At 46.3% G+C, this 24,686-nt stretch overlaps 1 long non-coding RNA gene across 1 annotated transcript in view; it reads left to right on the plus strand.

Annotated features, from left to right (window-relative positions):
- Positions 1-524: 524 nt before the first annotated feature.
- The window catches only part of LOC120540018, a 34,833-nt gene continuing 10,671 nt past the window's right edge, over positions 525-24,686 (plus strand). The window contains exons 1-2 of the long non-coding RNA XR_005635740.1: positions 525-809; positions 20,702-20,802. This is a non-coding gene — a long non-coding RNA (uncharacterized LOC120540018). The remainder of the gene's footprint in view (positions 810-20,701; positions 20,803-24,686) is intronic.

The raw sequence follows: 24,686 nt of genomic DNA on the forward strand, positions 1-24,686 counted from the left end.
AACTTCATGTGCCAAGAACCCTAATTCCCAGATCGAAACGGCTGTTTGTCATGCAGTAGCTCAACCACTCATGCCAATAAAGTGCCAATGAACAGCCGGGACGGGTGCACAAAGGTCCAATGGCTTTTATCAGCCATCTAAATACCCGAACACATTTCCTCCACGGTTATGTTAAACAAATTCTTATCCAATTTAAGGTGAAGATAACTAAATCGGTAGGTTAGGCGTCATAGCCGCATTTACGCCTCAGTTTTGTACAGCGCCCCCCACCGACCGCGCATTGGCTGACACGGTGCCCCAGCCGTTCCTCGTCACTCGTGACACGTTCACATGTACAGAAGCACACAAGTCGGATTGCACGGACGGTAAGGCAGTGCCGCACGCGATCTCGCCGGTAGAATGTGGCGCTCGTCTACTCGGAGCTGTGCGGGCTTCGCTCCTCCCTCGCGCCTTCCTTCTCCGTCACAGTAATTGCCGGGGCCGAGCCTGACGACGCAGTCACTTCACAATGGGAGGCGCCTTTTGTTTTAAATAGGATTTCCCTTCTTTTGAGTTGAGCTCATACTCAGAGGCGGGGTGACACTGCGGGCGCCTCCGCTGAGATCAGGACAACTTGTCTCTTGGACTGTAATTCCAGACAGAAGAGGAGTCAAAGGCTGAAGCACCCGGGAGGATGAAGGGGGAGCAGAAAGGGGGGAGGTGGCAGTTGGAGGATTAGTTGCTAAAATTAAAAGAATAAAAAAAAAAAAATACTGCAAGAGGACAATTCAGACCAAATATAAAAATCAACATTTATTCAACGGATAAAGGTAAAAGAAAACTTTTAGCTTTTGTTTTCCCTGCAGGCTTTTTTCCTTTCTTTAACTTTGCTAAATTAAAAGTAAAACACAGGTATGTGCGTTTGAGATCATCCAAGAGTGTAACCTGAACTGCATTCTTTAGATAATCTGCTTAAAAAGTGACTTTTCTTATACAAAGAGCCTTCTTAAACTCTTGTTACTCTTCTGTGCAGAACGACGTTTGGTTTAAGAAAAAAAAAACGGGATTGGGAAAAGGAGACCCGCCGCCGCTCAGCTCTGCGGTTTGTTTTATGACTTTGTTAACAGCCTCAATCCGCTTTCAAGTGACCACCCCCCTCTTCCCTGAAAACAGCCCGCTAGCCTCCTTTTATGGGGTTTTAGATCCAAGTCCTCCAGGAGTTTTAGGAGACCTTTTAAGGGGGTGCTGAGAACAGACGACATTAACTTTAGAGTGGAACTGATGAAGAGTCCGCAATTAGTGCGCGCGCGCAGGGGCAAGGGTGCAGGCAGAGAGGACGCGGCACCGGCTGCTCGGGCTTAACACTCGGGTGACACGTGAAAGCTGGTGAGAGACGACCACCGGAGTGCGCTGCAAGTCCGTCGGGGTGGGCAGAGTTCAGGTATGGTGGTGCCCACGTACGGCCTCTGCAAAGCCAGTTAGGGATAGGAGATAAGAGAAGTCGGTCTGAACCCGGGAAGGGTCTGGGGACGACCACTGCAGTCGAGTCATTCTGGAAAGAACTTTGACGGAGCGCTTCAGTTACTTCAGACTGACCTGTTCATGTTGTATCACTTGAGTCATTTTATATCGTGCCTTAGCTATCCACCTCTTAAAGCAAGCGATTAAAGGCTATACGTGAAGAGTTATGTAATGCAAAGACGCTATATAGAATAAATAGAGTAAGGGATAAAACTCAGTAAAGGACTCTATATAGCGCCTCTGCCATGTAGCTCTCACATTTATACCTTTCACACAACTTATTTTATTTGATACATATATATGAACCTCTTCATTTATGGTGTTTGATCAGTTTAATTTTTACGGAGGTTTGCTGCGTATCTCTTTAATTATTGTATTTTTAGCTCTGGCGTTATTTTATCTGGTGCCTTTTTGCTGTGTATCTGTTTATAGCATTTTATCACTTATTTCTTTTTTATATAGTGCCTTTGCTATGTACCTCTCAAAGCAAGTGATTTAAACACAAATGGAAGAGATATGAATAGCGGAGGCGCTATATGGAATAGAACAAGGGATAAAACACTAAAGGACTCTATAACGTGCATCTGACATGTAGCTCTTCATTTATAGCGTTTAAGTACACAAGTGCCTATAATATGAACAGTACCGCCGCATTTATGGTGTTTCTATCACTTTATTTTATATAGTGCCTTTGCTGTGTATGTTCTCATATTATACAGTGTCTTATATCAGTGCTCATGATTATGACAAATTAATATTGTGTGTATGTATGTGTGTGTATATATATATATATATATATATATATATATAATAGCTGTTTGCAATAAGCAGATTTTTATGTTGTGTGAATATTTCTCTTTATAAATAAAAGGATATCAACATTAATTCAAGCTAATATTTTATATTTATGCAAAGAAATTATTTCCATTTCTTTATATGTAACAGAGTGTAATTATTCATTTAAATTAGCAAATGTTTTATGTAGTTGCCATTTCTCTTTTAGATATAAAGATGATCAATATTTTATAAGTTTGTGTGTATGTTTCTGGTCTGTATGCATTGATATTTCTCCTCCTTTATATATAAAATTTATCAACAAGTGGATATTTTATACTTCTGAAATCGTATTAATTCATACATGTGCAAATTCATTCATCCGCCTTCTAAACAAACAGATGCAAACTCTAATGGTGTTTTGTGATTTCACTTTTTTTAATGAAAATGAATATTGTAACTCTTTTATAAAGTTCATATTATATATATATATATATATATATATATATATATATATATATATATATATATATATATATATATATATATGCCTTAACATTTGTCTGTGTTTCTATACAGTATATGGCTATTTTATACTAACAGATTGGCATCGCTCCTCTTTCTACGTACATGACAAATGTTTCTTCTCTGAAGCAGACGTTTGTGTGTTCTCAGTTTGTATATAATCAGCTATGCACACTCATTTTAAAGGCAGCTAAACACAAAGCCAACTTTGAAATGAAGGAAGTGAGAGAACGTTTTCAGGCAGTCCAACACGCGTACGTTTTAAACTGTAAATTAAAATCTTGCGGCCCCTCGTCCCACCCTTACTAAATCCAGCCCTCCATTTTCTGAAGTTGCTCGCCACAAATGAGTTTACGGGAAGCCGCCTTTATTGCCTTAATTGTTGGGTTTTTCTTTCTCTCTCTCTCTCTCTCTTTTTTTAAGTTTTATTTTATTTTAAGAAGCTTGGCCTCGCTAATTTTCATTTTGCAAAGATGAACTGTGAATGATCATTTAAAGTTTGCACTTCACACCAATGGTGTGTGAATCTAGCAGTAGCCTGAGGAGACTTGATACGAACGGCATGAAGCTGAGCAGCTTCTTTTTTTTGATAAAATTTTTGTCCACTTCAAGTCCCTTTTTTTTTTTTTTTTATATATATATTTAGTTTATGTTATAATATAAATAAGTGATGGTAGTTAGCACCAAGTCCACAGTTGGCTCCTGCCTTGCCCCCATTTCCCTGGCAAGGTCTCCAGCCTCCTGTGACCTTAAAATGGATGCCGCTGGCTTAGTAATTGGAAGGATGGCCAGGTGGGTCATGCATGTGCTCTTATGATGTGTACCCCAGCTAGATGTGGGCACACAGATTGTTAAGTGTCATGGCTCAGGCGGGCATATGCAGTTACCTTTTGTAACATATGCATGCATAGGTATGGTGTACCACTTTACTTCTGTGGCCATTCATATGTAAGAAGACCCCCACAAAGGCTTTGCTTGGTCCTCATAAAGTCTATTCAGGCACCTATGACTCCTCCTTATAGGGACTGTCTGTAGTGTAGCAGTAAATGTTGCCCTCTAAGACCACCACAAAGGCTTTGATTGATACTAATAAGAATTCCCAGACACCAATGACCTCTCATTATAGGGACTACCAGTATCTGAGCCCCGATACCCCCACAAAGGCTTTAATTGGTCCTAATTAGACTTACCAAGCACTTATGATCCCTTATCATTGGGGCTGCCAGTTGTGTAGCAGTACCCGGTGCCCCCTAAGACCCCCACAAAGGCTCTGTCAAAGTCACGGTGCAGTAGGTGCCACTGGATGCTCTGCAGCTGCACCCCCTCCAAGTGTTTTTTGCTCAAATTCAAGTAACAGAACACGAGATGCAGTGGTCTACAGAGCCCCCATATAAAGCGACAGACTTCAGAAAGTCGGAGGACATGTGACTTCCGGCACAGAGATGGCGTCTTCTCTTCTCTTTCTCTTTTTATCATTCCAATAAAAGGCAAGACGGACTTTATTGGGAGCCATTGAGGGGTAGCCATTTGGGCAGAGTCCACCTTTGTGTCTGCCATCTTGGCTCTCTTTTTTTTTTTGAAGTGCACTGTCCTCTTCGTCATGCTTACATGTAATGGAGACGCAGCCCTGGCTGTCATGGCGCGTGCAGCTTAGGAACACCAAAGTGTGCTAAAGAGAGAAAGCAAAGGGTGCCGCCAGCTTGAGGGCGCATTAAATGGAGAAACTTGGGAGCGAGTGGGTTACAGCTTTGAGGCGACTGTAATCAGAGTGCCAGCAAGTGACAGTGACAGGGCTCGCTTCTCTCTGCAGCTTCTAAACTTGTGAAGGCCGACGGTGGCCCCTGTGAGTTTATAGTGCAGGCCCACCGGGGGACCGGGCCCATTTCTGGCGGCGCCGTTTTTTAAGCTTCAATTTTATTTTATTTATTTTATTATAAAGGCTGTTTTGTGGCAGGTCAGGTATTTCAGGCTCTGACCCGAACGCATCACATTTTATTCTTCTAAATCAATCCAAATTTACAGGGAGAGGAAAAAAAAAATCCCCTGATTGTGGGCACCGGGCAGCCGAGTAGATTGAACTCCGCCATGTTTGTTATAAATAGACATCCTGGAAGAGCCTAACCTAATTTAAAAAGGGGGAAAAAAAAACACGAGAGCGAGAGATGAGGAGCGTCACATCAGTTCCGGGAAGGCCACTGAGCGAGAATTTTGAATGCAGCACATTTCTCGATATCAACAGCGAGTTAAATTCAATTACGTCGAAATGCTGATAAAGAGCAGGCCATTAGCGGCGCCCTCCTCGGCCGGCACGCGTCTGCAGGGGCCGCCGTCGTCATCGTCTGTTTTGCCTTCAGCCCTGACATGTCGTAAACCTTCAGCAAATTCACGAGAAGGATCAGGACGTGCCGGGTAGAGAGAGTAAAGAAGGAAAAAATAAGAATTCATCTGCACCCTGATGGTAGACACTGGACCACCTGGAACCCTCAATCGGACTGTTGCAGCCGGAAGGTTTTGCTGTTAATGTGATATTTTGCAAATAAAGCCGAGTCTCTTTTGGTTTGGTTTATTCACGTTCAGTTTTTACACTTTGTCTCATCGCACTACAACTGACGTGTCCTCAGATGGCGTCAATCCCACCCTAGGGCTGCGCACGTCCAGACGTACAGCGTGAGCGCAGTCCGGCACTGCACCAGGGGTCTCTGTATGTGTGTGTATATACTGGATATGGAGACTGAGCTTTACGACTGTATATAGTGCCTTTTCGCAATGAACACCAGCCTAAGGCACTTTACTAATAGGGTACATAAGTAGACCGCCGTGTGTGTGAAGAGTCCGCACCGTCAGGTCAGTGGAGTCCTGTGGGGTCATGAGTGACACTGGAATGAATGGAATGTTACTGGTTGGGGACAGAATCTTGTCATTTTTATATAGCGCCTTACCATAGTGAACACCAGCCTATTTTACTAATGGGGTACAACTGAATACGCAAGTAGACCACCATCAGCACCACCGGGTCAGTGGACCCGTTTGGGCTCATAAATGACACAGGGATAAATGGAGCATTACGTGATGGGGACAGAATCGTGTCATATTATATAGCGCCTTACCAAAGTGGACACCAACTTAAACTATTTTACTACTGGGATACAGCTGTAGACATAAGTCACCTACCATATTTGTGAAGGGGGGGCACCGTCCGGTCAATGAACTTGTTTGGGGATAAACAGAATGTTACTTGATGAGGACAGAGTCCTGTCATTTTATATAGCGCCTTACCCAAGTGAACACCACTCTGTGGCAGTTTACTAATACAGTACTACAATGTACCTGCACATATACAGAAATGAGGGACATCTAGAGGGTGAGTGTCGTTGGGTCAATGGGTAAGTGTCACTGTGATAAAGAGAATGTCACTTGATGGGGGCAGAATTGTGTCATTTCTGTATAGTGCCTTACCAAAGTGAACATCAACCTGAGACGCTTTACTAACTCTGTCCTGCTGTCTAAATGTTCCCAAGTAGCCTGCTGCATCTCTGGGGGGTGAGCATGGGTGGGCTCACTAGTAGCTCGGTCATAATGGGAACGACTTGTGAACTGTGGAGCTCCTTTCCACAGTGACTGCCATCTTGAGACCCTGAGGGGAAGTTCAGACAGCCTCATGAACTTGTTTGAGCTCATAAATGGATTAGAGATGGGGGGACAGAGTCCTGTCCTGTTATATGGCGCCTTTCCAAAATGAATTCCATCCTAAGACGCTTTACTAATATGGTCCTGCTGTATACGTAAACCTCACAGTCGGGTTATTTGACTTGTTAGGGCTCATAAATGACACCATAATGGGGACTGAATAACATCACTTTTTATTTAGTGCCTTAACAAACTGAACCTCATCCCAAGACCATCTTAACAGCATTATAGGCCCCCCGGGCAAAGCAGTGCACTGGGGGGCCCTAACTACACAACCTCTCAGCAAGTCACAACAGACATAGATTAGCGTGGGACCCCACGGGCACCTGCCCAAAGTGCCCATGCGTTATTAAGACAGCCCTGCCTCGTCCTAAAGCACTTTATTAATGCAGTCCTACTGTAGGCATATATGGAAGGAATCTTCTATATATCTGTTAGGTGGGCACAGTCGGGTTAACTAACGTGTTTGAGCTCCTAAGTGACCCCGCGATAAATGGAACATTACTTAAGGGGGTCAGAATCCTGTCCCCTATTTTGCATGTGCAGTCGTACCACATGCACAGACATAAAGAGCCTTCTGTATATCTGTTGGGTGGGCACAGTAAGGTTAACTTAAGTGTTTGGACTGCTAAGTGACACAGTGAGTGACAGAACTTTACTTAAGGGGGACAGAATCCTGTCCTTTTATATCGCAGATTAAGATATTCTTAATAACGCAGTCCTACCGCATGCACAGACAGAAGGGACCTTCTGTATATCTAGCAGGTGGGCACAGTCCTGTTAACTAACAGGCTTGGGCCCCTCAGTGTCTTGGTGATAGGCACAGAGTTGTTTGAGTTTATATAGCTCCTTTCCACGGTGGACCCCCATCGTAAAGCCCCTTTACTGTCACGTGTACTCCTAGCCCGACGAGGACAGGTCCCTTGTGCCCCTACCCAATTCCATAAGAAGTCCTGTCTGGAGGGGATGAGCGCAATCCTGTCGGTGACGTTGTCTGCGCTCCTCCATAGCTGCATGATAACTCAATGTTCGGAGCTCAACTTGCGCCCGCCCTCATCATGTCCGCTATCCCAAGGTGCTTTGCCTGGCACAGTCCTAAGCGTATATGCATAGAGGGTGAGCCCAGTTGGGTTAGCTTCATTATTTGGGCTCCTAAGTGGCTCGGTAATGGGACTGGCATGTGTGAGCTCATATAGTGCCGTTTGACTCCAGATGTATACACAAATGGCGTACGTCCAGGGTGGCAGGGGAAGTCCAATTAAATTTGTTGGTGTCCACTGAAAAGGAACAGGTCGCCCATACACGTTGACTTAAACCGCTCATTAAACGGTAGAAAGAGCTCCAGTTGGCATCACTGATGGGTACCCAAGCAGATCATCTGTTGGTGCCAGTCGCTCTCTTTCAAATCACCAAAACCCCTATACCTGCTTTTTCTGTCACCGGGTCACAGAGTCCATCATGACCGTGCTGTACACTGGGTTTGTGATTCAGCACTGGGCTCCCTCGTGCCTTGGTGATGCCTGACCAGCAAATCCGTCCACTTTTTGAGCGCATGGATTCAATCTGGCATTTCAGGTGGTTGTTACCCCACTCTTACAAATGCTGGGCAGGATGGCACACACACACACACACACACACCCGGATAGCCTCTCACAGCAGGCCAAGGCGGATTCTTTGGGACGTAGGATTAAAAGCAAAGCCCTCGGAGAAAAGCCACGGAGACGGTGACCGGGCGGCATGTCAGACTTCACATTCTTTAGCTGCAAGGCCAACGAGTGCACCCTGTGCCACCCAGCGCCACCCTTAACCATTAGAAGTTAGCAATTTGAAAATTACAGACACAAGAATAAGCCACTCTATCATGAGGCTGAAACACTCAAAGCCCACCGGAGCCCACGCGGAAACAGGCCAGCTGGGGACGCCTGCAGTGGTTTACTCGAAATCAGTGCAGTTTGAAGTCGCCAGACGCCCAACGCCACTAATTGGTCTCAAATTGGAGTTTTAAAGCGAGAAGACCCAATGCCCTCCATGCTGAAGAGCAGCGCACTCAGTCTGTCAAATGGCGTATTGATTTCTGTAAAGTGAAGTGGTCAGGGCTGAAACACTCAGACGCTTGAAAATACTTTTATTTGCGGAAGACAAATCTGAGGCCAACCTCTATCTCCGCATGTGGGATCAAATTCCTTAGGTCACCTGATCCGGGGGGGAGGGGGGCAATTTGTCAACTGCTTTGGGCATCCAGGCATCTGCAGGATGTAAGTGATGAACTCCACAAGCTTTTTTGCTTCTGATGTATTGGACTATTTTGCAACTTCAGAGAAGCGGGTTCAAACACCGGCCCTTTTGCGTCCCTCCAAGGATACCAGTCTCAAACCCACCACCCCCACAAGTGCCCATAAATGGTGGGTTTGATGGACTGGCATCCCATTCAGGATAAGCTACGGCCCCCTGACCCTGAACAGCATGACGAGGATGAAGGGATGGCTTCATAAAATAGACAGACGGGTGAACCTGCTGCTAGTAATCGATGGGTGGATGAATGGCATCAGGCTGGAGACCTGGCAGCTTGGCAGGGAGGGCTAAGCCCCTCTTTCTAGGAATGACTTCCCACCACAAGGAAACGGATGGATGAAAGAATGAATGACATTAGGGCTGACATGATGGGTTAGCTCCCTCGACACATTAGCTGCCAACTGCAAGAATTTTTCGTTCCATATGCCAACTACGGGTTAACTTGAATAGACAAGTTAATGACGAGATGCATCCTGGTTTTTTTTTTTTTTTTAAGCTCACCGTCTTGTATAGGCCTCATCGCCAGACATGGCATGACTGGGCACAATCCGTATGCTCTCGTGTGGCATCGCCAGCGCTTGGGTCTCACTGTGGATTCTCATAGCCAATGACACAAAAGAGGGAGTCCATTGTGTATGGCTGCTGCACAAAGTCAAGTTCGTCGCTTTTGGGCAGACTCCTGCACTCGCACGTGGCAACGCTTTTGTAAAGATGCTGGATGTCCTGATGGACATGGGTGGGCTGATGAAGAAAATGTGATGACACTTGAAAAGGGCAGCCAAGTCACCAATTGCTACGTAACAAGAGCTGCGTGACAATACAATACAATTTATTTGTGTAGCCCAAACTCACACAAGGAGGGCCACAATGGGCTTTAACAGGCCCAGTCTTTTGACAAAGCCTTGACTCTCTAAGAAGACACCAAAAAAATTCCCAAAAATTCCAGCTAATAGGGGAAAAAATTGGAAGAAACCCTGAGAAAGTCAGTTCAAAGACAGACCCCTGTCCGTGTAGGCTTGGCGTGTCAAAAAAATAGGGGGTTCAATACAACACAATACACAAAACAGAACATAAGTCATTGTCAATACAATAGAAACATGACAAGCGCAGAGCGGGATTCAACAGTCGATGATGTCTCGTAATTAATTACAGGCCGTACCTGAAATGCATTATGGGTAACCCCAATTGTCGTCTGTCATTGGTGCTTCATAGCCACAATTCCTAACCAATCAAAGGTCTTATTACATAGCACTAAGTGACTAAGGGATAGGCCTTCAGTAACCCATATTGTTATTGGTGTCATTGTAATTGGGGGTCCCATTGGTGCTCCAGCATTACCCAAACATTGAAATCCCACTCTGGTACTTTGGGGTACATGATAAATCGGCTAAAGAGAATGCTGCTACTTAGGATATGCTTGGAGGGTTTAGACACCCATGGGCTGGCACCCTGTGCAGGATGGTCACTGCTTCATTACCCAGCCGGGAAGCCAGGAGGAAGGAAAAATGGAACACTTCATGTTCTCTCCAGGTGGTCGGCAGAACGTGCCAATACTAGGAAAAGTGTGTTGGGCATGAAGTGGAGATAGTTAGCCTGCCAACATTGGAAGAACAAGGGGAGACATCAGGACATGCCTAAGGTATGTTACATGGTAGCACCCTTGGATTCCTAGCTGGACACCTGCAGGGCATGCTGGGAATTGTAGTGCTGTGGAGCAGGTTCCAAGGGGATTTTGACTTCCGCTTGACCAGGAAGCGCTTCCAACAGGCTATGCCCCAGCACTGAAAGTACTAAAAGAAGCCCCTTTGATCTCCTCCAGGTGAGGTGGGATTTGGGTGGCCTACCTGGAGGAACTGAATGGGCAGGAAGAAGAGAGGATACTTGTGGTCATGTCACATTTTTAAATGCCTTTTGTAAGGCGTTTGTGATCATAAACCCTTGTATTTGAACCCGGGACTTGTTTCATTATGGTCATACCTGGTGTTTGGTCATTGCATTTATTTCAGTTTTTTAGGATTATTATAAATTGTAAAAGCCGTGTCACCCATACCCACAATGCAGCCTGGGAGCTGGACCCCTTTCGCTTGGTAATGATCAGAATGGGGTGCCAGCCTTGCCCAGAAGTCCAATGTGGCTTTCGAATAGGGTGGCCAGCTAACAATTGAAGTCTGACTGATTAGGATCAAGCAGTTTGTTCTTGGCATTCGGAATAAGTCCATGGAGCATAGTTGAGATACCCCCTTCAGGGGGATTACCCGCCTTGGACTGCCACCAAACAGATTTGAGGAGTCAAATCCCAGTTAGCTGTGGTATACAATTATTAACTGGGGTCCGAGCGTATCAAGCCAGATGGAGAAACACAAACGTGACCTCGACAGACCGGGCACAGCTGCCAAGTAACACAAGTGGGCAGACTGAGATACACTGAACAGACAGATGTGCTCCGACGAGGCCACTTGTGATATCAGGAAGCCACATCTCCCTCAGGGAGGGATCGTGTGTGCCCGTCTGCTTCCAGCCTCCTTTCCAGAATGATCGGGGAATTAATCAAATGTTCTAATTATACACCTCAGGGGTTCTAAAAGGCGCCAGGGTGTCAGGCACGGCTTCCCAAACGGTGCCACCCCGCCACACACACGCACGGCACACGGGAACCTGTTCTTGCAACACGCCCTAGTAGATCAGTTTGAAGGAAGGCAGGACGTCCAGCCTGGCATTTTTTTGTTTCTGTTTTATTTTCATTTTTTTTTTTTCCACAAACTTTTTTTTTCTTTTCCATTTTTTTTTTCTTCACAAGATGATGAAGGCTAAGAACAGCAGCCGTTTCATGTCATCACCTCTCAGGGTGCCCTCACACGCATGAGAATTTCCATAGTGAAGAATCAGAGACGCGTCTCTCTGGTCCATGCGGCGTATGAAACGGGAAATCCAGAGGTGGAAAAATTTGCGCCGCAGTGGAAGGCGGGAATGGAAACGATGAAGCGGCGTGGAATTACTGCAGCCGGGTGGGGTGGGGTGCTTCTTGGCATTTTGGGCACAGAGGCTTGACTGTGCTGGCGGGGCCTGCATTGCCTTTGCAGGCGTCCAGGTGGCATTTCCGTTTGTTTTTGATTTACTGTAGTCATCAAAAAGGAAAAGAAAGATCCAATGTAATCACTCGGCCGTTTCAAAATGGACCCCCAGCCCTGTGAGGAGAACATGTCCTGTGAGGTCAGTGGTTACATCGGCGGGCAAACATCTCCGCATCTCGGGCCACCCAAGGACCCACCGTCTTCACCGTCCACTTTCTTAATATTCAGGCAGGATGAGCCGATGTGTGGAGGAGGAAAAGAGCTGGATGAAGCCCCCTATGAGGCCCCTGGGCAACTTAGTTCCTTAGCAGACAGTTGATTGTACTTTTAACATTAATAATACATTTTACTTATATAGCGCCTTTACCACGCAGCAGGCAGGCACTGGATCATGAAATGCAGCGCAGTATTTCTCACACGGATACTCGGATCGTATCATCGACCTGAGTGACCCCCCACCAATCATTTGGTTGCACAGTGTTTTCAAGTGTTTTCATCGAGCATGTTGGTCATTATATGCATATAAAATGATTGTTTCCTTGACCGGAGCCCCTTAATCATTTCACCATACGAATGCTCAACTGTTTCATTGAGCAGAGTGGTGGTCCGTCTCCCCCCGTCCCCTTGGATCATTTTGCCATTGGGACACTCGATCGTTTTTCATGGAATAAGCCCACATACCTTCAACAGGCCCCTGGGTGCACATGTGGTAGGTCTGCCCCTGCACTCATAATGTGGAAAAATAAGCCCTAAAATGACAACTGTCAAAAGTCGAGAGGGTGGAGCCTACCGAGTGCTGTGCTCTGATTGGCTAACTGTCGGGAGAGTGGATGTAAACCTTCAGCCATCAAGTGCCGCGTGTACTGCAGACATTTCAGGTGCAAAAACACTTAACGCTGCATTTGGAGTTTCTTGAGTTAAAGTCCCCCCCTTCGCGCACACGCAGTCCTTCTGGGTCACCCCTTTCTCTTGAACTCGTATCTGATGTCCTCAGTCACAACTCTGAGCAGGTGACTGAGCCACAGGACAAGCAAGTCAAGCAGAACACTTACGCCCACTCTGTTGACGATTCACGAATCAAAAAACAGTACTAGCTAGAGCCCGCCCCCTCCTCTATGATGTGACCATGCTCGTTTAAGGGCGATGTAGAAATCCACCTTAAAAAATGGACACAAGTCTGTCTCTGTGTGTGTGTCCGTCTGGCTGCTAAGATTAGGAAGGAAAATTTGAAAATGGGGAAAACATGTCGGGTGGGGGTGGAGTGTCAAAACAATCAAAAATGATGATAAAACTACCAAATAAGGATCTAAGAATAAGCAAGTGTGTCTTATCGGTCTGTTCTGTTGTCTGCCGTTACATGCTGGCATCCGCAGAGGGTTTGCGACTTTCTTTCTCCCGCTCGGGCCATGTGAAGGGGCTTCACAGCCGTAGTGCTAATGCTTGATAATGTCACATGGTGGGCAGTGGATGAGTGAGGTCGAAAGCCCTGCCAAGACTAGCCTGGAGTGAGACCACCACCCAGGCCAGTGAGACCATCACAGCATTTCCCCAAGCAGATCACTTCCACTGCACAAATGGTCAGTTCAAGTGTGAAAAGGGATCAGGGGTGCATATGATTAGAGCAGACCAAATTGACAAGTCATGAGCCGAATAAAAAGCACAAGGCCTATGCTGATGACTCGGATTTCAGCCCATCTTCAATGGGTAGCCCAGCTAATTATCAAATAAACTCCTAAAAGAAATAAACAACAAAAATATATTTAATGGAATATTGAAGAATTTTATATTCACATGTTGTGGTGGTCTTAAGCATTGTCACGTTTCACAATACTTTATTTTATTTTGGGCAAACTATCCCTCTTTACGTGCCTTGAGAAATGAAAGCTGTCATTTCTGGTTGTCACAAGTTGGCCCTGGCAGGTGAGGCATCTCGGTGGGCATAGTAAATCCACAGCCTTCGAGGGTCACGTTTGACGTTGGAGTGCTGATGCATTCCGAGCTCCTTGAGTTAAAAGTCACGTAGGAATTCCGGGCCACCTTCTCTTCCACTCATGTCCGCCAGTGACGATTTCACCACCGATCCACCAATCAAAACGCAGCTCTTCCTAAAGCCCTGCCCTCTCAAGTCTGACGGGTGAGACAGAACTGCCCCCTACAGGGAGTTCAGTGCACAGAAATGGGTGTGAAACCCGTCTGTCTGTGACAAGCGGTTTAGAAAATGCAATGTTAAACCGGGGTTGGGTGGGGGCCTCGGTCCCCTCTCCCCTCCCCCCTCCCCTCTAAGGTGGTCCACATTATGAGAGAAGTGTGAAGTGGAGCACCCCAAGCCTCCAGATTTACCCTCCATAATGCGGCTTCGAAGCCGAATGGATGACGGTGACTAAACTTGCACACGCCTGCAGGCAGACTCCACAGACTTCACATGATTACAGGGTGTGCCGGCAATCAAAGGAAACCACCTAAACCATATCGCTGTCTGCAGAGCAGAGCAAAGCTTTGTACCCGAGAAGCTGTTTCCAATCAGACATGTTGGCGCAGCAAGAAAGGACATAAAAAAGCAGCAGTGGCGGCACCCCTGAAGCCAGCAGCTCATAAACCGGGAGCCTCCCCTCCTCAGATCCTCGCGAGAAGCGCCAAAGCCCCTTCAGAAGCTGACGCAGAAGATGCAGCAGTGCTCCTCCTTTGGGCTTCACATGGCCCCTCATGCCCACCCTGCCAAAAAGTGGAGGAATCTGATGGAGCTGATGATTTCATTTGAAGTCCCGGACTGTGGGGACAAACCGCAGTGGCAGATCACATGCAGCACACCGGCCAGGGAAGGCAAGTGAAAGTCGCCATCACCGACCACCTTGCCACTTTGCTCAAACCTACTGCTTTGCATCCAAATGTGAGTCGGGTAGAAGCCTTAAGGCCTTCTGGGTGATTCCAGACTTCCTTCCTGCATCCTTCTTTCCATTCATTCATGTAACAAATCTAAAATGTGCCCAGAAAGACTCAAAGCTCGCTGCCATCCTGAAGGGAATGCCAGCCCACACAAACTCCTCTTTGGACACACATGTAGGAAATCAGGCGACGCCCAAGATGGGGAAACAAAATGTTTGAAGCCATTGGGTGGAAACATTAACCTCATGGCATGCAGGGCGTGCAGGCAGGCCTTGGCACCACGAGGCAGGAAGGCTAACCACCCCAGTGCCACGGAGTCCAATAAAGTTTTATGAAGCAAATGCGTTCCTTATTTTTCTTTTCTTCTTCTTCTCTTCTTCATTTGCCCTGCAAGTAAGGCAAATATTAGAAGAAAAAAACTTTAGTTTGTCAAAGACCGAGGGCTGAGGTTGGCAGTGCCCATCAAGATGCCAGACATCATTATAATTAAAGTGCCTGTAGCCAAAAAAAAGACAGAATTTCATCACTTTAGTTCACCGAGTACGTCATTTTTAAGAAAATCTGGCAAAAGCGGTCAAAGGGCTGATATTGGGTCGAACACCAGAAGGTGGGCCGTGTTATCGTACCATGGCATTTTCTAACTGGCTTAATCCAGAGCAGGGTTTTAGGATGGGCGCTGGAGTCTATCCCAGTCAGCATGGACAGCAAGACAAACCCTGGACAGGACGCCAGTCCATCACAGGCCGAACACACACACACTCTCGGGGTCAATTTAGCATCATCAGTTAAGCTAACCTGCATGGCTTTGGCCTGTGAGAGAAAACTGAAGCACCTGCAGGAAAGCAACTCAGACACGGGGAGAACATGAAAACTGCATGTAAGGAGCACTCGGGAACACGTCCCTGGGCTGCTACCCCTGGGCCACCATGTTGCCTCCATATTATTATTACAGGAGGAATTTGTGAAGACTGAATCGCTCCATAAGATACTCCGGTGGCCTTAACAGACCACCAATATGAGGTGATATGCCCCATCTGTGCAGGCATCCAGCAAATCCATCCAGGAGGTTGCGGTGTTTGGATGTGAAGCCCAAGTCTTCCTCCTGCAGACCCCACACAGGGGATTCAGCCTGACCATTTTAACAATGGATTGGGAGTCACATCTGCAGGGGCCACTAGGTGGCACTATAGTCAAATAGCCTCAGTAGTTCTGGGACTCTCCTGACCCTGAAAGTGATCCAAAAGCCTGCCCCCAGGACCCTGGGTGGGCTGCCCATGAGATGTCTTAAAGGTCCGTCCACACTTCACACAAGTGAGCTTCTGTTTGAACAGATTGGTGTTGGCAAGCGAAGAAAAGCCAAAGAAATGAGAGATGTGGCTGAGGGTGGTGGGCTTGTTGAAGGGTCAAGCTGGATGTTAAAACAGTTCTGGAAGTGGGACAGAAGGTCACATCTGTGTAGTTAGGGCAAGAGAAGGCTGCAGGTTTGGTGTCTTCCCTTTGTAGTCTGTGACGTTCCCTGTTACTCTGTGCCCATCTTTGTGTAATAAACCTCCTTTATGAGTCCATGGTCTACTCCCTGCGTTTGTCACCAAGTCATTCTAAGGCAGTGACAACAGCGGGTGGCCATGGGGACATGGCTAAAAAAGTCAACGAGGGGAGTAGACCTACAAATCATCACTTGGGGGTCTTGAACAGAAGCTCGTGAGCAGGTGCTGACGACTCACAGCAGGTCAAAAGCCCACTCACTGCTCAAGTGCAGGATGCCAGACATTCTTCAGCCTTAGGCCTTTTAAGGGAAAGGAGCAGCGATGGCTGGGAAGCTGCTGAGGAACTCCGCTTCTGTTTGTGATTTTTGTATTTTTAAATGATTTGTCCATTTCTGTATTTCATTTCTTATGCAGCTTGTCATGTGTTATTTAAATATATAAATAGGAAAGACACTACTGTATATAATGAGGGTGGTGTGGTGGCAGTGCTGCTGCCTCGCCATATGGAGACTGGGGTACACCTCAACGGCCCTCCCTGCATGAAGTCTGCATGTTCTCCGTGTGTCTACGTGAGTTTCCTCCGGGTGGTCCGATTTACTCCCGCAGTCCAAAGACATGCAGCTTAGGTGGAGTGATGATACTAAATTGGCTCGTGAGTGTGTGTGAGTGAGTGTGTGTGAGTGTGTGCGCACCCTGTGATGGACCGGTGGCCTGTCTGGGATGTGCACCCTATGTTAGCTAGGATAGGCTCCAGCGGACCCCCACAACATTGTTCAGGACAAAGCGGATTGGAGGATGACTGACTGACTATATGATAGATAGGAAAGGTAGTATATGATATACCATAGTATGTGTGGGTTTGTTTGTTTATTTACAGTATCTTCCTATTTATGTATTTACTGTATTTGAAGAGCTTCTGTGAAAAAACAAAGCTAAATTTGTCCCCAGGGGAAAATGTAGCCTATTCTTTACAGAAGCTCTTCAAATAAATAAATAGACCATAGTATGTGTGTGTGTGTGTGTTAATTATATAGTGCCTTTCCTATTTATGTATAGATAGATATGTACTGTAGACATCACTTTATCTATGGATAGATAGGAAAGGCACTATATAATAGACCATAGTATATGTGTGTGTTTGTTTATTTTTCTATTTATTTATTTACTTATTTAAGTATTTATTTATTTGAAGAGTTTCTCAAAAAAAAAAAAAAGCTAAGGGTGTTTTAACTTCCTATTTCCGAGTTTGTCCTTCTTTTAACAACACAACATGTGGACACCTGGCTGCTTAATGCAGGTCGATATTTCTTGTTCTTGACACTCCATCGTTTTTTTCCCCTTTCAACTTGCAGATAACCAATCATTTCATTGAACTAAACCCCCCAGTCAATCCCTCACCAAGGGAGGGCATTTCGACTTGTGTGAAAACTCATCAAATGCGGGGGCCATTCACCTTGGTCATTTAAGTGCACAGATTGAGAGCCATTTTATGGTGACAAGACCCCTTACCCAAATTTTACACATAAAGATGATCTACAAAAAAGTCTGCTGTTACTCAAGCATCTGACCCCGCATCTGACTAAAAACTATTTCTAAAATGTAAATGCAAAAGTTTGATTGAGTGGCTCAAGAGCCCATAATGGGAAACAAATAGAAAAGGAAACTGAAACACACCAAACATTCACATATTGTAACATTAGACCACTAGAAAACTTAGCATTTAAGTTAACATTTAACACTTAACATTTAGCACCCCCCACGTTTACCAAACCTATCTATCTGTTTTCTTCAAAATAACATCAAGTTGAGTTTTGAAGGTCCCTAAAGTCCTCCTGCCCACCACACTACTTGGTCACTTACTCCACGTGGCTGTGGTCCTCTGCATAAAGGAAAAAATTCCTAACTTTTGTGTGAAATTTACCCTTAACAAGTTTCCAGCTGTGCCCCTGTGTTCCTGATGAACTAATTTTAAAGTAACAGCTGAGAGTCATTAGACTGATTCCTTTCATAATTTTAAACATGTTAGTTATGTCACTGCTTAAGCTGAAAAGGTTCAACTCCTTCAGGTAACACACGTAGCCCCACCCATTCTATTGCCACTAAAGCATGTAGCCCCACCCATTCCGTTGCCACTCAAGCATGTAGCCCCACCCATTCCATTGCCACTCAAGCATGTAGCCCCGCCCAGCCTGTGTACTCCTTTGCATACTGAATGATTTATAACATACTGTACCGTGACAGCATAACATGTCACTAAAATGTGCTTTCAGGTGAGTCCAAAGGTTTAGTTAGGGGGTCCCAGATCCACCACACTTCCGTCACAGACAACCTTTGTTACTCCGCTACTTTCATCAAATCAGTTCAGCACATCTAAAAAGTCTGTGAACAGGGAGCCAGTCCAGCATTTTCCAGAGAAGAACAAGACAGAGAGAGAAAAGCCGTGCCCGGACTCTGGTGGGCGACTGTGCAATTGCCCTCCTGCGTAGCACCAGTGCTAAAGGATTAGTGTTTGTGTGGCTGCGATTTGAGCCTCCATCCATGTCATGAAGTTAAATGTGGAGGAAAGTAAAACAGATTCATTGTGTGCTCAAAGACGATGACCATACTGAGTCATAACAGCATGTGATAATTTTTCATTTTTTCTTTAAAAAAACAAAGACGGGGAAAAAAAATTTGGAAAACAAAAAGCGCGGTCTGTGCAGCCCTCTCCATCTCACGCAAAGGATTTGAACAGACACAGAGACGGGGAGATCCCATTACAGGCAGCTTTCAACCCGTCCCTGAATCTTCACTTTCATATCTGCTTTCCAGACAGCAGAACTGCCACAACTCACCCCCGAGAAGCATGGCCCCTCTTAAAAGATGGAGGGGGAACGGGTGGATTCTGACAGGCGGTGCAATATCTTAATGTCTACAAAAATAAAAAAAATATGATGGGTTTGGGAGACTGGGTGGCCCTGCCATCCGGTTTATAGGGACCCAAATGTGTACAGAGAGCCTGAACTGCTGGTGTGGGCAGAGTACTGTAGTGTGGCGTAGAGGGTCAAGTTTAAATCCCACCGCTGACACCAGGTGACCGTGAGCGAGCCACTTCACCTGCATGTGCCCAAATTGTATTGTCGGATTTACAAACAGGGCATACTGGGTGACAAGGGGTCTTTGTGAGTTGAAATGGTGATGGCAAAAGCCCCCCCCTCCCATCCCATCACTACATGACATGATGCATCCACATGACCAAGGGGGTGGCAGGGGGGTGATGAAGTGATCAAGTCTCATGCTGAAATTAAGAGTGACAAATATGCTGCTGCGTTAAACGACCTGGGGGTCCGCATACTGCATTGTTAAGAGTATGATTAACTCCCTGTTAAAGAGCTAAGGCACGCAGGGGCTTGTGGGGGTCTTGAAACAAAATGATAATAACCAGAAATGTAACCAGTGGTATGTCACATTTTGGTTAATGGCCGAATAATAAGTAACTCTAATAAACAAGACCCTGAAACAAAGCACAATCCAATCAGAGAAAAGCAAAATAAAACAAATCCAGTACAATCATTTGTTCGGAAGACAATCCATGAAACCCCTCACTCGGAAGAGCTCTCCGACAAGAGAGCCCTACCTTAAAGTGCCTCTTCAGGTACAAAAAGTCCAAATAAAATAGGAAGTTTCAGCACCCTGCGTTGGACTGGCGCCATGTCCTTATTGTTCTTGCCTTGTGCCCCCCATGCTTGCTGGTGTGGGCTCCGGCTTCCCACGGCCCTCCTCATGGATTAACTGAGGCTTAGAAAATAATACGGTATGGTAGGAAGGTTCAGCACTGGGTTAGACCACCCGTCTGAATTGTATCCTGTCATTGTCCATTCGTCTCCTGTGCATCGGCCATTTTACAGTCGGACCTAAACTCGCCCGCAGGCCTCCCACCACAGGGCCCCCCTTCCACAAGTTGCTAACTCCTGAGTGAGACGTGCAAGCTGTTTGTTTTTATTCATACTTTGAATGGACCCTTTTAGTTTTTATTATTATTAAAATGAGGAACTCGACTGGATATCCGTGCCATGTCTTGTGTTCTGCTTGACTTGTACTGACAGTAATTACTTGAAAGATCTCGTCATGCCAGTGAAAAGAAGGAGATATGGACGCCCGAGGCGGTGATGTGCTCCAGCCTCCTAATATAATAATTGCTTCCTATTTTGTAACAGGGTGGCCACGGAAATCTGAAAGAAAGGCGGTGGTGGTTGGTGGTTGAGGGGGAGGAACCGGGTTGGTGGATTTGTACGGAAGTGACCTCCTTGTGCTAATGTGAAGCAGGCTGCTTTTAGCTCCAGACCAGCTCTGCAGACTCATCACTCGACCGTTCTTACATTTCCCTTTCGGTGGGGCAGAGGTGCTGTCATTGTGCTCGGTGGTCCACGGGCCTGACAGTGAAGTGCCGCTGGAAGTCCTCACAGACTCATTCATTGCTATCACTTTTTTTTTTGTTTCTAGGAAACTCAGGCCATTGTGACTTCAAGGGGCCATCAGTGGGACATCCCAGCAGGGGAACAAAACCTCAGAGGGCCTCTCGGCTTCACAAGGACAAGATGAAGGTAACAGCCTGAGCGACAGCTCAATTCTGGGGTGGGAACCTGAGCCAAAGCCCCGCCAGAGGCGGCAGACTAAAAGTAAATCCGTGCTGGCAAGTGGGAGGTTCAGCGCAGGGGAAAGCGATTATCTGGCAGGCTTTAATCATGGCCAGGGAAGCCCACTTGTAATCCCCCCATTTATGTGCATGTGTCTGTCCATCATGAGTCAGGGTCCAATGTAAGAGATAAATAAACTCAAACCAGCTGGGGTGGCTGCTTTTCATTACTCCGCCGTTAGAAAGTCTCCTAAGCTCTAAGGGATAAAAACTAAAAGTCATGTTGTCACGTTTATGTTTACGTTTGTTTGCTTTTATCCAAAGCGAGTTTAGAACAATTGGGACAAGGAGAGGCCATCCAGCCCAACAGAGCTCGCCAGTCTTATCCACTTCATTCTTTTAAAATAACATCAAGTCAAGTTTTGAGGGTCCCTAAAGTCCTTTTGTCCACCACACTACTTGGTCTCTTATTCCAAGTGTCTGTGGTTCTCTGCGTGAAGAAAAACTTCTTAATGTTTGTGCAAAATTCACCCTTCGCAAGTTTCCAACTGTGTCACCGTGTTCTTGATGAGCTCATTCTAAAGTCACTGTCTTGATCCACTGGACTGATTCCCTTCATCATTTGAAGCACTTTAGTCAGGTCTCCTCTTCATTCCTTTAAAGGCTCAGATCTTTGAATCTTTCCTCATAACTCATCCCCTGTAGCCCTGAATCAGCCTCGTTGCTCTTCTCTGGACTTTCCATTGTGCTGTTATGTCATACAGAACTCCAGATGAGGCCTCACCAGTGTGTTATAAAGCTTGAGCAAAACCTTCTGTGACTTGTAATCCACACATCAAGGCACTATATAACCTGACATTCTGTTAGCCTTCTTAATGGCTTCTGCACACTATCTGGCAGTTGATAATGCCGAGTCCACTACGACTCCTAAATCCTTCTCATAAAGTGGACTCTTGATTTTCTGATAGCCATGTATGTAAACTTCACATTTTTACTTCCTACATGTCAGACTTTACATTTACTGACATTAAATTTCATCTGCCACAAATCTGCCCAAGCCTGTCTGCTGTCCAAGTCTCCCGGTGATGATTTAACGGATTCCAAATTATGTGTCAATCCACCTATCTTGGTATCATCTGAAGCCCAGCTGCCTTGTAGACAACCCGTATTTCACACAGGATCTTAATGCTGGGAAATCCCCACAGAAGCAATTAAAGGGGGTGGTTGCAGAACAGTTAAGGATCCTCCATCTTGTTCACCCTAATTGTCCAAAATAACATCACATTGAGATCTGAAGGTCCATAAAGGCCTGCTGTCCACTACACTACTTGGGTTATTTTATTCCACGTGTCTGTGGTCCTTTTCGAGTTTCCAATCCTGTTCCCTTGTTCTGGGTGCCCCGTAATAGGGTGCTCATCCTTGCAGGGCTCACTCGCTGCCAGTCATACAACTTGTCTTGGGCATGTGAGGAACATCAGAGCAGCAGGTCACAGTCCTTAAGAACACAAGGAGACCATGCAGACTTCACACAGACAATGAATTGAACCCAGAAATGGGCAGCATTGAGCCCAGTGCCACTATTCCACGTGTCCTATATGTAACATTTAGGAAATGTTTTCAAAAGTCAACCATACTCTTTAGTCAGAGTTAAATACAAAGGTAAGAGCAGAATCCACTCCACTCCATCCATTTTCTTAACTTGCATATCCAGGGCAGGGTCTCAGGGAAGCTGGAGCCTATCATAGCAATCATTGGGCTCACAGCAGGAACAACTCCTGGACAGGACACCAGTCCATTACAAGATGAACACACACACTTTTCAGCATCTCCAGTCTACCTTTCCTGCAAGTCTTTGGACTGTGGGAGGAAACCAGAGCAGCCTGAGGAAACTCACATGGGCACGGGGAGAACATGCAAAGTCCATACAGGGAGCACCCGAGATGTGAACTCGTTGAGGCAGCAGTGCTACTAGTGTGCCACCACCCTCACGAAGAAAATGAAGCAACCAGAGGGCAGTCCCCAGAGCCGCTGTGGCCCAGTCAGAGGAGCTCGTCCTCTACATAGGCACGTCACAGATGTCATCCATGGCCACCGACACGGATGGCTGACCTTTGCAAATGTTCCCTTCCTGCTCTTAGCGGCGATGCTGGCGGTTTGAGCGTCTGGAGCGTCTTTGCAGGCTGCACATTGAGGTCGGCTGCGGATGTGACATGATGTGTCCCAGAATAGCGCCTGCATGTCATAAATGGCGTCAGCTCTCTGCATCTAGCAATCTGACGGATGGCACTTCCGGGTGGGTCTCAACTCCTGATGTTTCACCATCTGCTTAAAGCCAAGATAGAAAAGAGAAGTTCCCTCCATGCTGGAAGCCAGCTGTGAAAAGAAAGCAGAAATGTATTCATCACCTCATTTGACTGTTCAAGCCGTGAATGAAGTTTACAAGACAGTGGGTGACAATTGGGTCAGAGGGCAAAAGGAACTGCACTTGTGTCAGCATAGAGGGGCGTAACTGCCAAACCCAGTCTTGGGGACCCCCCTGTCACTACCGGCACCATTTAAACTCCATCGGTGGCTTGATTATCCAAGGAGGTGACAAGTACAAGACAGTGGGTGACAGTTTGCTCAAATAGCAAAGAATCTGCACTTGTGTCAGCAGTGAGAGGCGTAAGTGCCAATCCCAGTCTTGGAGGGAACCAAAAACCGTCACTACCAGCTCCGTTTTAAAATCCACTTACAGTTGAGCAATTAAATATGGCTCCATCCATCTACCTGACTTCTAAATTTACTTATCCAGAACAGGGTCACCTCTCCCAATGCCCACTGGGCACAAGACAGGAGTAATCCCTGGAGGGGGTGCTAGCTGGCATTACTTCCTTCTTTCTGCGTTTTCTGAGTGTTTTTTTTTTCTCCAGTGTAAACATTGAGAATGACTTCATTTCCACCTTGTGGCAGATGTCTCATCACCCTTTTGAGTTCATTAGGGCAGCTGCTTGGTAATGAGGGGTCTTCTTGTAGGACAGCTGTTAGCAGTGTCTCTTCTCCCCTCCAGCGATCCTGGTCACAGTCTGTAAGGAGTTTGTCCTCGTGACCACTTTGAGGCTATTCCAATTTTCACCAATGTCTCAGAGGTTTTGCCGATTTGGTGGGGGTAAGCAGGTGTGGGTCACCTTTAGATGGGCACTCAGGGTGGTTAGGCCACCTAAGGCCACCCCAACCCCCACACACACAATGGTTACAAGGCCTGGCACCTGTAAAATGCCAAGTATAAACAGGGTGTGTGTGTGAGTGTGCTGTGAAGTGGGCGGAGCCATGTGATATGGACAGAGCCAGATCGGATGGGCAGAGGCAGCTGGAGATTTCATTCCCCCCACCCCAACATCCCACAAAACTGACCAAAGGGGCCTCAACATATCACAAGTGGTCCGGGGCTCCTATTTTGCATATCATTTCCCTCACTTGGGGGTGTTTTATACCCTAAGGTGTCCATTGGGTTCATTTGTTTTCAGAGTTCATTTTGGTTTGTGATTTGGGCCGTTACAATCCCTGCTGTTCTCACAGCATGCTGTTGTTGATTCCTGTGGCTATGTCGGCTGTGGGAAGTGGAGAGGAAGTTGGAGGAATGGAGAAGGGATTTGGAAGACCGAGATCGAAGAAGATCTGAAGGAAAAGGGCCTGACTAGGACTGAGGTGAATGGAGAAGGTTCATCAGGCTCCTTGACCCCCACAAAGAAACAGGAAGACTTCCCCTGCTCCTAAGGGTAACACCACGTTTGCGTCACCCTGAGACTTCTGAGCCAGTTAAGACCGTTGTCCTACTCTGAGACGCTTGATATACTGTATGGACACCCCTTA

Source organism: Polypterus senegalus, chromosome 12, assembly GCF_016835505.1.
Source record: "Polypterus senegalus isolate Bchr_013 chromosome 12, ASM1683550v1, whole genome shotgun sequence".
Taxonomy (NCBI): Eukaryota; Metazoa; Chordata; class Cladistia; order Polypteriformes; family Polypteridae; genus Polypterus; species Polypterus senegalus.